We start from the raw sequence: 16,795 nt of genomic DNA, 5'->3' as shown, positions 1-16,795 counted from the left end.
CTTCTGATTATTAATCTCCAGATGCATTACTCTGCATTTCTTTGCATTGAATTTTCCATTCCCTCCTCGGTGTCTACTTTGTTGCAAATCTTGGTATCATCCGCAAAAAGGCAAACCTTTCTTTCTAACCCTTCAGCAATGTCACTCACAAACATATTAAACAGAATCGGTCCCAGCACCGAACTCTGAGGGACTCCACTACTTACCTTTCCTTCCTCCGAGCAACTTCCATTAACACCACCCTCTGGCATCTGTCCGTCAACCAGTTTCTAATCCAGTTCTCCATCTTGAGTCCTACCTTCAGCCCTTCAAGTTTGTTCAAGAGCCTCCTCTGAGGAACCGTGTCAAGGGCTTTGCTCAAATCTAGGTAAATTACATCTAGCATATGTCCTCGATCCAGCTCTCTGGTCACTCAATCAGAAAATTCATTTAGGTTCGTTTGACACGATTTATCTTTAGTAAAGCCATGTTGCCTCAGATCCTGTAACTCATTATATTCTAGGAAGTTCACTATTCTTTCTTTCAGCAACACTTCCATTATTTTTCCATCAACCGAAGTGAGGCTCACCGGCCTGTAGTTTCCCGCTTCAACCCTGTGACCACTTTTGTGAATAGGGACCACATCCGCTCTTCAATCCCCAGGAACCACTCCCGTCTCCAGAGATATGTTGAACAAATCTTTAATAGGACCCGCCAGAACCTCTTCTAAGCTCCCTCAGTATCCTGGGATGGATCCCATCCTATCCCATCGCTTTGTCCACCTTCAGTTTTTCAAGTTGCTCATAAACACTTTCCTCCTTGAACGGCGTAGAATCTACTCCATTTTCCCATGTAACTTTGCCAGACAATCTCGATCCTTCTCCAGGATTTTCGTGAACACAGAGCAGAAGTATTTGTTGAGCATATTTGCTTTTTCCTCATCACTCTCCACATATCGGTTCCTAGCATCTTTCAGTTTAGCAATTTCATTTTTCATCTTCCTCCTTTCACTGATATATCTGAAAAAAATTTGTCTCCCTTTTTTACATTTTTAGCCATTTGCTCTTCCACCTGCGCTTTCACCAGACGTATCTCCCTCTTGGATTCTTTCAGTTTCACCCGGTGGTCCTTCTTGTATTCAAGATAAAAGATACAGCTCCTGATTGGTGAGGCCCGACTTCAGTACAGAAAGAGGCAGTCGGAACATACCGCGAGTGATTTCCTTCTCTCACTAGCACTCCAGCTGCCTTCTCCTGCTTCCCCTTCGCAGTAGGAAAATGCTGCGATTGACCGGGACTGCGAAGTTGCGGGGGAACACTGTACTCCTATCACTATCCTTTTCCCCTTAACACACAGTATTTCTGCCCATAGGGACTCCAAGGTGTGTTTCTCTTCCTGTAGAATTTTCAGTCCATTTGATTCAAGGCCCTCCTTAACATATAGTTTATATCCCAGTAAGATGGTGTCCCATTGTTTATCTTCTCAGAGATGCCTATTATATCTATCTTTCATTTAGTGCAATATATTCTAACTCTCCCATCTTATTTCTTAGGCTTCTGGCATTTGCATACAGAGATTTCAAACAGTGTTTGTCATATCTATTTACAATTTTCTCAGCAGTTGGCATGGATAATTTGCAATCTTTAAAATCAGCCTTCTCTGTCTGGTCTGTTGTGGCCTGTATTGCAACCTTGCTATCGGGAAGCTCTGTCTTCCCTTTTATGATGATATCTTTTTAAGATACCTTGTTCTGAACCACGCTCTTTTGAGCAAATGTCAGCCTTCTAGTTTCTAGTTTAAAAGTTGCTCTATTTCCTTTTTAAATATTGATTCCAGCAGCCTGGTTCAGCCCTAGTTAAAGTAGAGCCCATCTTTATGGAATAGGTTCCCCCTTCCCCAGTATGTTGCCCAGATTCTAACAAATCTAAAACCCTCCTCCCTGCACCATTGCCTCATCCGGTATAAAAATTTGCTGGCTTCATCTATTACAAAACACTGCAGTTAAACTAATCTACAAAGCAAAAAAATTCGACCATGTCACCCCCCTCTTGTTTAAAGCACACTGGCTACCCATTCCTCACTGTATCACCTACAAAATACTTCTACTAACATTCAAAACCAAATAGTCCAATTCAGCTTTCATTGATAAACTTCTTCTTTTTTTTTTTTGTATTTATTTTTCATATAACAACAAGTGTATCATAAAATTCATACAATTGCATTAAGTATACACTTGATATTTCCATAACTTACTGTAAATACAACATATCCTTATATAGTCCTTACTATAATTTTAGACATCATATAATATTTAATAATTATATCAACTATTATTCAATTATAATCCCTTTCCCTCCCCTTATTTTGATAGTTGCATACAATATAACACATATTATGATTATTTATATTTTGTGATAAAGAGAATAAACCTACCCACCCCACCCCCTTTATCAAGTATCTTATGGGAAAAATTATATCAATCATTGCAAAAATCTGTCAATGGTCCCCAAATCTTCTTATCAATATATCCTTTTTGTGTTGCAAATGTACGCTCCATCTTATATATATGGCAAACTGAATTCCACCAAAAGTTGTAATTTAATCTGTCATAATTCTTCCAATTGTATGTTATTTGTTGAACTGCTATTCCAGTTAATATAAATAAAAGTTTGTTATTATTTGATGAGATTTGACTCCGAGTTCTCATTGCAGTACCAAATAAAATCGTATCATATGTCAAGGCTACCGGATATTCCAACATCCTATTTATTTGAGGCCAAATTGATTTCCAAAATAATAATATGAATGGACAATAAAATAAAAGATGATCTAATGTCCCCGCTTCTAGATGACAGTGCCAGCATCTATTAGACTTAGAGCTATCAATTCTATGTAAACGAACAGGGGTCCAAAAGACTCTATATAAAAGAAAAAACCATGTTTGTCTCATAGATGCTGATACTGTGCACCTTAACCTCCAAGACCAAAGTCGTGGCCATTGAGATGCACTAATCTGATGCTTAATCTCAATGCTCCAAATGTCTCTGAGACCATTTTTTTTTATTTTTTTATTTACAAATCCAGATATCAATTTATACCACATTGCGGCCTGGTGACCCATGGAATCTATCTGAAAACATAAAAATTCCATACTATGATAATTATTAAGATTTTTCCATTCAGGGAACCCCACCTGAATGGCCTGCTTCAATTGCAACCATCTGAAATATTGTGATTTATTTAAACCAAATTTATTTTGCAATTGTGAAAACTCAAGCAGTTTACCTTTGTTCATTACATCTTCTAAAGTACGAATTCCAGCCATCATCCAATGTTTCCAGATAATTTTAAAACCGCCAACCTTGATCTTGGGGTTTAGCCAAATTGTTTGAGTTGTTGATTTATTTATTGGAATAGGAGTTAGATTACTTATATACCTTAAAGTTTTCCAGGTATCAACAAATATTTTGTGTTCCTTATATAACCTTGGCATTTGAATATTGATAACATGACTCAGACATAAAGGAAACATGAGTCTCCATTCTAACCAGAACCAATCTGGTATATTTTCAATGTACTCTGGGAGGATCCAATACATACCTTGACGCAGAATATAGGCCTGATGGTACCTATAAAAATTTGGAAAATTTACTCCTCCCTCCGCAATTGTTCTTTGCAAAGATACTATAGCAATTCTAGGAATTTTACCGAGCCAAATAAATTTTGTTAAAATTCTATTCAATTTTTTATAAAAAGACCCCTGAAAAAAAATTGATATCATGCCCATTTTGTAACAAACTACAGGTAAAATCATCATTTTAACAGTTTGTACTCTCCCCCACCAAGATATATGTAAAGGATTCCATTGCTCACACATTTCTGTCATCTTCTGCAATACATTTTTTTCATTAACTTTCATAGTATCTTCCACTGCTTTTGCGATCCAAATTCCTAAGTATTTTAAACCATCTTCCTTCCAGATAAAAGAAAATGAATCAAATAAGCTTTTCGTACAATGTATATTAAGTGGAAGAACTTCTGATTTATTCCAATTTATTTTATAACCTGAAAATTTTCCAAATTTCTCAATCAGTTCAAGCAAGTGTGGAATGGTTATTTCCGGATTTCTCAAATAAAGTAAAATATCATCCGCATATGCAGATAATTTATATTCTCTATCTGAACGCGGAATACCCTGTATCTCCTTCACTTGTTGTATAGCTAACAACAAGGGTTCCAAAACGATATCAAAAAGCAAAGGAGATAATGGATATCCTTGTCTAAACCCCCTCTGTAGAATAAACCGTTCTGAAAAAGTATTATTAATATACAATCTAGCAGCAGGGGAGCTATACAACGCTTTTATTATTTGTATAAATCCGGATCCTATACCAAACCAATCCATTGCCTGATACATGAAGGTCCATTCCACTCTGTCAAAAGCTTTCTCAGCATCCAGTGAAACAGAAAAGGCTGGATCATTAATGGATTTTGTCAAATATAACATATGATAGCCAATCTAGTATTATGTGATGAATGTCTTTGAGCAACGAATCCTGTTTGATGCATACCTATAATGAAAGGGAGAGCTTTAGCCAATCTTAATGCTAATGTCTTAGCAAAAATTTTCCCATCTACATTTATTAAAGAAATAGGTCTATAATTTGAAACCAAAGTGGGATCTTTATTTGGCTTAGGTAAAACTATAGTTAATGATTCTGCCATAGTACCTGTAATACAACCTTTATTTAGTTGAGTCTGATATAAATTTAATAAATAGGGCATTATGATGTTTCGGAATGATTTATAAAACTCCACTGTGTAACCATCTCCACCTGGAGCGGATCCAACTCTAAGGGATTTCAAAGCTGTATCTAATTCTTTTAAGGATATTGGCTCCTCTAAACTTTGTTTTTTATGTTCAGGAATCTTTGGTCTCTCTAATAACTTTAAAAATTCTAATCCTTCCTTTTCCTTTTCCAAATAAGACTCAGAAGAATACAAATCTTTATAAAATTTTAAAAATTGTTTCATAATAGGTTCAATTTGGGACAAAATTTCACCATTCTCATTTTTAATGGCAATTATTTTTGTTTTTCGTTTTTTCACTTTAAGGTAATTTGCCAGCATTCTTCCCGCCTTATTTGAACTTCCATAATACAAAGCTTGCTGGGAAAACAAATCCTTCCTTATTAGTTTAGAAGAAATTTCATTATATTTACCTTTAACTTTTAAAAGTTCCTGTTGTATCGAATATTCCCATTTTTCAATTAATTTTGATTCTAAAGACTTAACCTCTTTTCCAAATCTAAAAATTGTTTTTGTTCCTGTTTCCTTTGCAAAGCTGAATAAGAAATAATGTGTCCTCTAATATATGCTTTAAAAGCATCCCATAAAATCTCTGCTGAAATTTCTTCTGTATCATTAATTTGAAAATAATCTTTCATTTTTACTAGAAGACTTTCACAAAACTCAGTATCTGCAAGCAATAAATTATTTAACCTCCATATAGGTCTATTTCCATTCTGATCTATTATTTTAATTTCAATCCACACTCCACCATGATCAGATAGTATAATTGGATCAATGACAGCCTGTGTGACTTGATGTACTAATTGATTAGAAACAAAAATGTAATCTATTCTAGAAAAATAATTATGAACATGGGAGCAAAACGATAATTCCCGACCATCAAAATGAAGTATACGCCAAATATCTTTTAAATCGCAAGATTGTACCAAATTATCCAGGCCTAATGATTTTATAAATCTCCTCGGATTTTTATCCATCAATGGATCCATAACAGCATTGAAATCCCCTGCTACCACTAAATTAGAAGCAGCCAGTGGAAGAATCAATTGTTGCAGAGTTTTAAAAAATTCATTTTGATTCGAATTAGGGGCATATATATTAAAAAGCGTCATGGTGGTATTTCCCATGCCCATTTCCACATATACCCACCTTCCAAGAGGATCAGCTGCCTTAAATTCAAATGAAGCAGAACATTTTTTATTTATTAATATAGCAACACCCGCTTTTTTCCCTATTGCTGAAGAAAAATAGCATTGTTTGACCCAATCATCTTTTAGCTTTATAGATTCAGTATTCGACAGATGGGTCTCTTGTATACAACAAATATCTGCATTCTGTCTTTTAAAAAATAATAGTGTCTTTTTCCTTTTAATCGGGTGATTGAGACCATTAACATTTAAAGATATTATCTTAAGATCCATTAGACATTAATATATGTAATGTCACAATCAAATCTTGAATATTCTTTAAAAAATCAATTTTCCCATAAATAAGATAAACCAAAGAATTACCTCCTTTACCCCAACCCTTAAAATTTAAAACTCTCCCAATCCCTCCCTCCCCACCCCATACATATACGAACACTTGGAAACGCAAAATAAGATCAGGTATGACATCACTCCTCACAAGCTAAAAAATATATTTTGTATCAATCGCTCCACAATATTAATACAACATATAACCACTTCAAACTAAAATATTCATAGGGATAACTATCTGTTATCCAATATTTGTTATGATCAAATGAATTAAAATCATATTAAATATCCTAAAATCTTATACCTAAAGTGTAATCCAGGATAAGATTTCAAAGAACCTATAAACAAACATACTATCATCCATAACTCCAATCATTCAACATATGCTTTACTAATTCTATTCCATTCAAACCATTCATCCAATAATGAGAAAATAATAAAGCATACATATAGCTTTTTCATAACCCATTCTCAATCCCACAACTACTCATTCTCTTTAACAATTCAATGAAACATTAGTGAAACAGATCATTAGACCATTACTTATTTGTATCATAAATTAACTATATCCATAACTGAATAGATTAAAAGTACATATTAAACCATAAAATAAATATAAATCTTCAAGAATATTATTACTCCCTAATATTACCTCTACAGAATTCCTTCGCTCCACTAGTGCACTGCGATACTCAGGAAAACTGAAGGGAGGTGGGACTTGAACCAATGAAGGAAACTCAAGAGAACAAGAGCACCCTAAGTACAAATAAAAAAGCCAAAAACAGAAAACTATTACTGTTGGGGGATTCCATCATCAGAGGCATTAACCTTGGAACACAGGGCAAGGAGACCAAAATAGTGAAATGTCTTCCAGGATCCTCAGCTACCAGGAGTTCCAGGCAAATACTGACTATAATTAAGGAAGAAACTAAGGATTTTAACACTGATGTTGTTATCCATCTGGGAACAAATGACCTGGCCAACAACTCCACACTTGTAGCACAGAAAGCTTTTCGGGAGCTTGGTGAGGGCGTGAAACCTTTTGTAAAGACTTTAGCTTTTTCTGAAATACTGCCTGCATATGGAAAAGGAGAGCAAAGAGTGAAAAACACAGAGGACTTTAATAGATGGCTCAGAGCCTGGTGTCATCAAGAAGGCTTCAGGTACATAGGAGGATGGGGAAATACATGGAAGGACAAGAAGCTATATTGCACTGATGGGCTACATATTACTACAGCAGGAAAAAGAAACCTTGCAGAGAAATTTAGACAATATTTTTCTAGGCATTTAAACTAGAAGGTGGGGGTGGTGTATGTACGAAGGACAATTATAGAGACCACCCCCGGCAAAAGAAAAGATGTGATAGTAGTAAAGGCTGCAATATCAGCAACTCATTTCTTAGTATTGCAACGGAAAGTGAAACGACACAAAAATCCATACGAAAAAGGAGATTATTGCTGAAAAATAGCTGGAAAGCGATGACCACAAATGCTCGCAGTCTAAGCAACAAAGTTCATGATCTGCAAGCCCTGATATTAGAGGCAGATCTAGATATTGTTGCTATCACAGAGACATGGTTCAGTGAATCACATGGATGGGATGCAAACATACCGGGATATAATCTTTTTAGGAAGGACAGAGATGGTCATAAAGGTGGAGGAGTAGCTCTCTATGTAAAGATCAATATCCAAGCGACCGAAATGCAAGGGACCTGGGGAGAGGAAGAAGCGATATGGATTGCTCTGAAAAGAGAAGATGGAACTTCTATCTACGTGGGTGTAGTCTACAGACCTCCGACTCAATCGCAGCAAATTGATAAGGATCTGATTGTGGATATCCTAAAGTTTGGAAGGAAAGAGGAGGTTCTGCTGTTGGGAGATTTCAACCTGCCGGATGCGGACTGGAATGTTCCGTCTGCGGAATCAGAAAGAAGTAGGGAGATTGTGGATGCCTTTCAAGAGGCTCTGCTCAGACAAATGGTGACGGAACCTACAAGGGAAAAAGCGATATTGGATCTGGTCCTCACAAATGGAGAGAGTATCTCTAATGTTCGAGTGGGTGCTCACCTGGGTAGTAGCGATCATCAAACGGTTTGGTTTGATATAACGGCTAAAGTGGAGAGCGGCCGCACGATACTTAAAGTCCTAGATTTCAAACGTACGGACTTTAATGCAATGGGAAAGTACCTGAAGAAAGAGCTGTTAGGATGGGAGGACATAAGAGAAGTGGAAAGACAGTGGTCTAAGCTGAAAGGAGCGATAAAAATGGCTACGGACCTTTATGTGAAGAAAATCAATAAAAACAAGAGAAAAAGGAAGCCGATATGGTTCTCCAACCTAGTGGCTGAGAAAATAAAGGCGAAAGAGTTGGCGTTCATGAAATATAAAAAAACCCAAGAAGAGGAGAGCAGAAAGGACTACAGGGTGAAATTGAAAGAAGCCAAGAGAGAAATACGTTTGGCGAAGGCACAGGCGGAAGAACAAATGGCTAAAAATGTAAAAAAGGGAGATAAAAATTTTTTCAGATATATTAGTGAAAGGAGGAAGATAAAAAATGGAATTGCTAGGCTAAAAGATGCTGGGAACAAATATGTGGAGAGTGATGAGGAGAAAGCAAATGTGCTAAACAAATACTTCTGTTCTGTGTTCACAGAAGAAAATCCTGGAGAAGGACCGAGATTGTCTGGCAAAGTTACACGAGAAAATGGAGTAGATTCTGCGCCGTTCACGGAGGAGGGTGTTTATGAGCAACTTGAAAAACTGAAGGTGGACAAAGCGATGGGACCAGACGGGATCCATCCCAGGATACTAAGGGAGCTCAGAGAGGTTCTGGCGAGTCCTATTAAAGACTTGTTCAACAAATCTCTGGAGACGGGAGTGATTCCTGGGGATTGGAGGAGAGCGGATGTGGTCCCTATTCATAAAAGTGGTCACAGGGATGAAGCAGGAAACTACAGGCCGGTTAGCCTCACTTCAGTTGTTGGAAAAATAATGGAAGTGTTGCTGAAAGAAAGGATAGTGTATTTCCTTGAATCTAATGGGTTACAGGATCCGAGGCAACATGGCTTTACAAAAGGTAAATCGTGCCAAACGAACCTGATTGAATTTTTTGATTGGGTGACCAGAGAGCTGGATCGAGGACATATGCTAGATGTAATTTACTTGGATTTCAGCAAAGCCTTTGATACAGTTCCTCATAGGAGGCTGTTGAACAAACTTGAAGGGCTGAAGTTAGGACCCAAAGTGGTGAACTGGGTCAGAAACTGGCTGTCGGACAGACACCAGAGGGTGGTGGTTAATGGAAGTCGCTCGAAGGAAGGAAAGGTGACTAGTGGGTTCGGTGCTGGGGCCAATCCTGTTCAATATGTATGTAAGTGACATTGCTGAAGGGTTAGAAGGAAAAGTGTGCCTTTTTGCAGATGATACCAAGATTTGTAACAGAGTAGACACCGAAGAGGGAGTGGAAAATATGAAAAAGGATCTGCAAAAGTTAGAGGAATGGTCTAATGCCTGGCAACTAAAATTCAATGCAAAGAAATGCAGAGTAATGCATTTGGGGATTAATAATAGGAAGGAACCGTATATGCTGGGAGGAGAGAAGCTGATATGCGCGGACGGGGAGAGGGACCTTGGGGTGATAGTGTCCGAAGATCTAAAGGCGAAAAAACAGTGTGACAAGGCAGTGGCTGCTGCCAGAAGGTATTCTGGGCTGTATAAAGAGAGGCATAGTCAGTAGAAGGAAGAAGGTGTTGATGCCCCTGTACAGGTCATTGGTGAGGCCCCACTTGGAGTATTGTGTTCAGTTTTGGAGACCGTATCTGGCGAAAGACGTAAGAAGACTTGAGGCGGTCCAGAGGAGGGTGACGAAAATGATAGGAGGCTTGCGCCAGAAGACGTATGAGGAGAGATTGGAAGCCCTGAATATGTATACCCTAGAGGAAAGGAGAGACAGGGGAGATTTGATTCAGATGTTCAAATACTTAAAGGGTATTAACGTAGAACAAAATCTTTTCCAGAGAAAGGAAAATCTTTTCCAGAGAGAGGACATAATTTGAGGTTGAGGGGTGGTAGATTCAGGAGCAATGTTAGGAAATTCTACTTTACGGAGAGGTTGGTGGATGCCTGGAATGCGCTTCCGAGAGAGGTGGTGGAGAGTAAAACTGTGACTGAGTTCAAAGAAGCGTGGGATGAACACAGCAGATTTAGAATCAGAAAATAATATTAAAGATTGAACTAGGCCAGTTACTGGGCAGACTTGTACGGTCTGCGTCTATGTATGGCCATTTGGAGGAGGATGGGCAGGGGAAGGCTTCAATGGCTGGGAGGGTGTAGATGGGCTGGAGTAAGTCTTAACAGAGATTTTGGCAGTTGGAACCCAAGCACAGTACCTGGTAAAGCTTTGGATTCTCGCCCAGAAATAGCTAAGAAGAAAAAAAAAAAAAAATTTAAATTGAATCATGTTGGGCAGACTGGATGGACCATTCGGGTCTTTATCTGCCATCATCTACTATGTTACTATGTTCCCTTATAAACCATTTTATTTACTCTCAATACAATGGCAGACTAGATTCATCTTCTTTTTAAGTTTTTACCATATTGAAATACCTTCATATTTTATTATAAAGATATACTTAAAAAACAACAGGCTTATTTAAACTATTTTTCTTTATATGACCCTCTTATCTAAACCGTTTTAAAGGATTTCTATTCGCAGATTCATCACCAAACATTCTGTATGCGTTTCATTGTATTTAAGAGTATTCCAAACCAAATTCCTCCGATGAAATAAAATGAATTCCGCATTTCCGTAACCGCTCTTTTCCCCTCCTCCTCAAGATCCCTTCTCTTCCTTTACGGACGTGACGTGAAATCATCCAATCCTCTTCATTTCCGGCGTAATTCATTGGTTGAATAGAAGATTTCCTTCCATTACACACGCCTCAGCATAGTTATTCAGCGAAGTACAAGCACATAATACTTTCTCATAATTCTGGACAACCATCACAAATCTATCTTCTATCAGCTAAATTGCCAATAATTCAACCAGGATCAGTGAGTTGGAAGACCGCAGAAACTCACTACCGCATTCCATCTGTGTCCTTCATCATCGATGTCTTCAACGACATGCCGGATCAATTCCATTCTCGTGGCAGTAACCTTCGTTATTATTTAAAGTAAGTTGAACATTCCAGCAATCCAAACGGCCATCTCAATTTGTATTTTCTATTGTAAATTTAAAAATTATTTTGCAATAATAAAATAAAAGCGATAATATCCTCATATCAGTTTTTATCAAACTTAAATTTCATCTATATTCATTCAAGAAGTCATTGGTTGTTCAAATTGTTCTAAAAACTCTAATAATTTTTTATGATCGGTGAAATTCTGAGTTTTATTCCCCAAAGTTACTTTCATAACCGCTGGGTAGAAGAGCCCATATCTTGCCCCTAGTTCCCTTAATTGTGGTCTTAAATCCAATAGTTGTTTCCTTTTAAGGGCTATTTCCCTGGCAAAATCCGGTACAATGTGTATGCGTGCGTCTTGGCATCTTAAATTTCTGTTCTCTTTAGCAAGTTGACAAATTTCTACCACGTGTTGATATCTTAGTAGTTTAAATATCAAAGTCCTTGGCCCCTTTTGCACTGTTGTTTTTTGTCCCTGTATTCTGTGCGCTCTTTCGATTTCAAGAGGCACTTTAGATTTCAAAGGTAAGACTTTTGGAAGGAATTGTTCTAGGAAAGTAATGGGATCGTTTTTTTCCACTCCTTCTGGCATCCCAATAATTCTCAAATTATTTCTCTTTTCCCTATTCAAACAATCTTCCAAATCTCTCTTCACTATTTCCAACTCTTTACAGGCTTTTTTATTTTGCATGACTTCAGTATGTACCTCATCAGATTTTTCTTCTAAATGAGTTATTTTATTGTCAATTAGATTAACTCTTTTTGTAAGAATGGCTACATCATCAATTGCCTTTTGAAGTTGTTTTTTAATATCCAATACGATATCTTTAATCTGTCTTATTTCTACCATCATATCCGGATCTCCTTCTGAAGGCAATGGAACTTTTGAAGGTGTCCCTGGTTCCGGCTTTGACCGTTTATTACTATTTGTACACAATCCACCGGCTCCTGCTTCGTTTTTATTTTGTTTACCCGATGCCATTTCCTGATGATCCGCAGCTTTTTCCAACAAAAATATCGATATTGGAGCTTTTTTATAAATATAAGAGCTTGTCTGACACGGAGCACGTCTATCACCCGACCATTTGCTTGCGTGTCCAAGCCATGCCCCCCCCCCCCTCCCATTGATAAACTTCTTATTCCTTATGCTCCTATCCGGAATCTCTGATCCATCACTCAGAATCTGCTTACAGTCCCATCTATACGTGAACTATTTCTCGACACAACCCGTAAAACTATCTTCCCTGTCATTGCCCCTACTTTGTGGAACGCCCTTCCGTCTGTTGTCCTCAGTCTACAAACATCTCTTGAAAAGTTCAAGTCTAAACTAAAAACATTCCTTTTCGAAGATGCCTACATCTTCTGACTTTTTCCAATAAAATAAGAGTCCAAACAGTTTCCATGCAGTCGATAATACTAAAGTAAAACGCTTTTTTTGACGCAACCCTACCCTCTTGTTTCAATCCTCTTCCCTCCCTCTTATGATTTATTTTTTTTTTCCGATGTACTTAATCTTTTACCATTTCAGGCTTCTTCCCTTTGGTTCCAGTAAGTGAGCATGGGTACGGGGACGCCAGCGCACTCATTAAGCAGCAGTTGCCAATTAAACTGCTAGCCTTCGCTCAAGATGTGTAAAATAAAAAAATATATGGAAATGACACATGACACAAGTTCTATATCAAAATTATTATTATTGCTTTTATTTTTCCATCATGAGACTTAAAAGATTAATTGTGTCATCGGAAGCTCCTTACAGTGCCAAAAATGCTGGCTTTCTGACAAAGAGCTCCACCCGATACTTCGAAGCTCCCCAATATATACCTTCAGTCCAGTTTGACATCATTGGCTGTCAGCCAATCCACTAACAGAGGTTGTCCTTAAATTTAGACAGACATTTTCTTTAACATGGAATAAAAGTTCCAGAAATCATATTTTTTTCATTTCTGAATATACATTAACATATTATTATTATTCCGGAACTTGGAGGCGAGGAGGATGGCAGTTTGAGTGCAGAGCTCCTCTCCCTGGACAATCTGCCTGCTTTTAAATATCAGCAGCAGTGGGAGATCAATTGCTTTTACACCTAAGCAGCAACGGGACCAACCCACCAAAAACCCACAGTCCCGATCCTGCAAAAATATGAGCTCCACCCTCCCTGCAGTCCGCTAGGAAAATCAACTGCTTTTACACCTAAGCAGCAGCAGGACCAGCCACCACTACCAAGAGCCCTTTGCCCCGATCCAGCCAGGCATGTGAGCTCCTCCCTCTGCAGTCCATTGGAGAGATCAATCTACCTGCTTTTAAATATCAGCAACAGTGGGAAATCAACTGCTTTTACACCTCAGTAGCAGCGGAACTATCCGCAACTACCAAGAGCCCACAGACCCGATCCAGCCAAGAGTGTGAGCTCCACCTCCCCCTGCAGTCAACTAGGAAGATCAACTGTTTTTTACACCTAAGCAGCAACAGGACCAGCCACCACTACCGAGAGCCCTTTGCCCTGATCCAGCCAGACAAGTAAGCTCTTCCCCCAGCATTCCGTTGGAAAAATCAATATGCTTGCTTTTAAATATCATCAGAAGTAGGAGATCAACTGCTTTTACACCTAAGCAGCACCAAGACCAGCCGCCACTATCGAGAGCTTTTGTCCCAATCCAGCCAGATGTGTATGCTCTTCACCATACAATTTGTTGGAGAGATCAATCTGCCTGCTTTTAAATATCAGCAGCATTGGGAAAACAACTGCTTTTACACCTAAGCAGCAGCGGGTCCATCCGCAACCACCAAGAACCCACAGACCCGAACCTGCCAGGAATGTGAGATCCGCCCCCCCTACAATCCGATAAGAAGATCAACTGTTTTTACACCTAAGCAGCAATAGGACCAGCCGCCACTACCGGGAACCCTTTGCCACGATCCAGCCAGACATATAAGATCTTCCCCCAGCATTCCATTGGATAGATCAATCTACCTGCTTTTAAATATCAGCAGCAGTGGGAGAACAACTGCTTTTACACCTAAGCAGCATTGGGACCAACCGCAACTACCAAGAGCCCATAGACCAGATCATGACAGGAGTGTGAGCTCCACACCTCCTGCAGTCCGCTAGGAAGATCAACTGCTTTAACACCTAAGTAGCAGCAAGACCAGCTGCCTATAATAGGAGCCCTTGCCCCGATCCAGACAGGCATGTGAGCTCCTCCCCCTATATCCCGTTTAAGAGATCAATCTACCTGCTTTAAATATCAGCAGCAGTAGAAAAACAACTGCTTTTACATACAAGCAGCAGCGAGACCTACCGCAACCACCAAGAGCCCACAGACCCGATCCTGCCAGGAGTGTGAACTCCTCCCCCTGCAGTCCATTGGAGAGATCAATCTGCCTGCTTTTAAATATCAGCAGCAGTGGAGATCAACTGCTTTTACACCTAAGCAGCAACGAGACCAGCCACAACCACCGAGAGCACACAGACCCGATACTACCAAGAGTGTTAACTCTTCCCCCCCTGCAATCCGCTAAGAAGATCGACTGTCGGCTCCGGGCGGCTTTCCCGTAGAGGAGAGAATCCTGCATTCACCGTGGGCCTCATCTGGGGCAGCCTCCTTGGAGCGGATGGGGCATGAGCAGTGTGTCTGGGAGGGAATGCATGGATGGGAGAACATCTCAGGGGAGGAGACATAGGCATCCTGGGACTGTCGGCCAAGTCTCTTCCCTGAAGAAGCCCTTTCTGGAAACATCAAACGCTCCTCCTAAACTTACTTGCTCCACTTCATCACTTCATCATGCTTCTATTCCTTTCTCTCCTCTCTTCTACCTTCCAAAGTATTTAGATCAATGCTGTCTTGTTAAAATGTTTATTTTATTTTTATTTTTCCTCTAACTCTACTTTTCACTTTTCTATTACCCTCCAGGTACTTTAGTTAGATTGTGAGCCTTCGGGACAGTAAGGGAATTTTTCAAGTACCTTTCTTATTTCTAATCTTAATGTATATTTTCTGTAAACCGCTTAGAACCTAACGGATGTAGCGGTATATAAGAAATAAATTACATTACATTACATATTATTACATATCCAATATTCTTCTTGTCCTTTTCAAAAAGGTATATTAAGAGAACCTGCATTTGTTAAAAAGTGCTGAGAAATTCTCGGCTCTCCCTGTCAGCACAGTAAAGGAGAAAGAGGGGTATTTCCCCCTTGCTCAAACTGTTAGTGTTAAATTTCACTGATATACTTTCCTCAGTGTGGGCTTCATGTGCCCCCCTTCCCTTCCTATGCTGGAGACTGCTACAGGTCTCTGATTCTAATTATTTCCAGATGTTTAGGATTTTTCCTTAGTGTTCCTTATATAAAACATTTCACTTTAAGTACAAATTCTTTAATATATATCTTTCATATATCTATTCATTCGTCCGTTCGGTCGGGGCCCCTTTCATCCATCTATCCATACCATGTATTTCATTCATATTTAATGCAAGAAAATTTTCTCTATTATGTCCAGTATACCCAGCTCAAGCCCATCTGGTATCAATTAGACCACGAGGGAAGCTCAAGGCGGGCAAAAACCTGAACAAAGACTAGGGACATAGGCTGAACACAAAATGGAGTAAAGCCAAGCAGAAGACACAGAAAAACAGAGAACAAAATGGAGTCACTACCACAAGATGGAGTTCATGTATATCCTGATTTCCTCTATGATCTACCTTAATAGCAAAGTACATAAAAAAATATTATTATGCTTTTCCTTAATATTAATCTGTAGTGTGTTTTTCTGGCCTTGGCTACATCCATATTCAGATTTTTATTCACCAACTTTTCGTATGCTTCTATTGAGTGTGGCCTTAACTAACACATATGCTTGTATCTAACTAGAGTTATCCAGAATCATACGAAAAGCAGACATTTTTGTAGAAAAACTCCACAAGATACTGCACCACTCATGTCCTGCGTCCATTCCATTACCGTCCCATAGACATCGCCTCCACTGGCCACGAGCCACTAGTCCTCATAAGTCAGCATGTTTTGTCCCCCCCTTTTAATTTTCTTTTTAATTTTTTCTTTCTTTTTTTTTTTTTTTTTATAATATTTGAAAATTGTAAACCGTTTAGGTAAAGAAGGATATAAAACTGCTGGAGAGGGTGCAGAGACGAGCAACAAAACTGGTGAAGGGTATGGAGAAACTGGAATACGAGGACAGACTTATAACACTAGGATTGTTCTCCCTTGAGAAAAGGAGACTGCGTGGGGATATGATCGAGACCTTCAAAATACTGAAAGGAATCGACAAAATAGAGCAGAGAAGATTATTTACATTGTCCAATTTGACACGGACTAGAGGACATGTAA

General features: G+C 38.8%; 1 protein-coding gene across 1 annotated transcript in view; it reads left to right on the top strand.

Moving 5' to 3' along the window:
* The window catches only part of YLPM1 (YLP motif containing 1), a 500,153-nt gene that overhangs the window by 397,934 nt on the left and 85,424 nt on the right, over positions 1 to 16,795 (top strand).

Source organism: Geotrypetes seraphini, chromosome 7 (genome assembly GCF_902459505.1).
Source record: "Geotrypetes seraphini chromosome 7, aGeoSer1.1, whole genome shotgun sequence".
NCBI classification, from domain to species: Eukaryota; Metazoa; Chordata; class Amphibia; order Gymnophiona; family Dermophiidae; genus Geotrypetes; species Geotrypetes seraphini.
The sequence above is the reverse complement of the archived record's forward strand: the minus strand, read 5'-3'. Positions and strand labels throughout refer to the sequence as shown.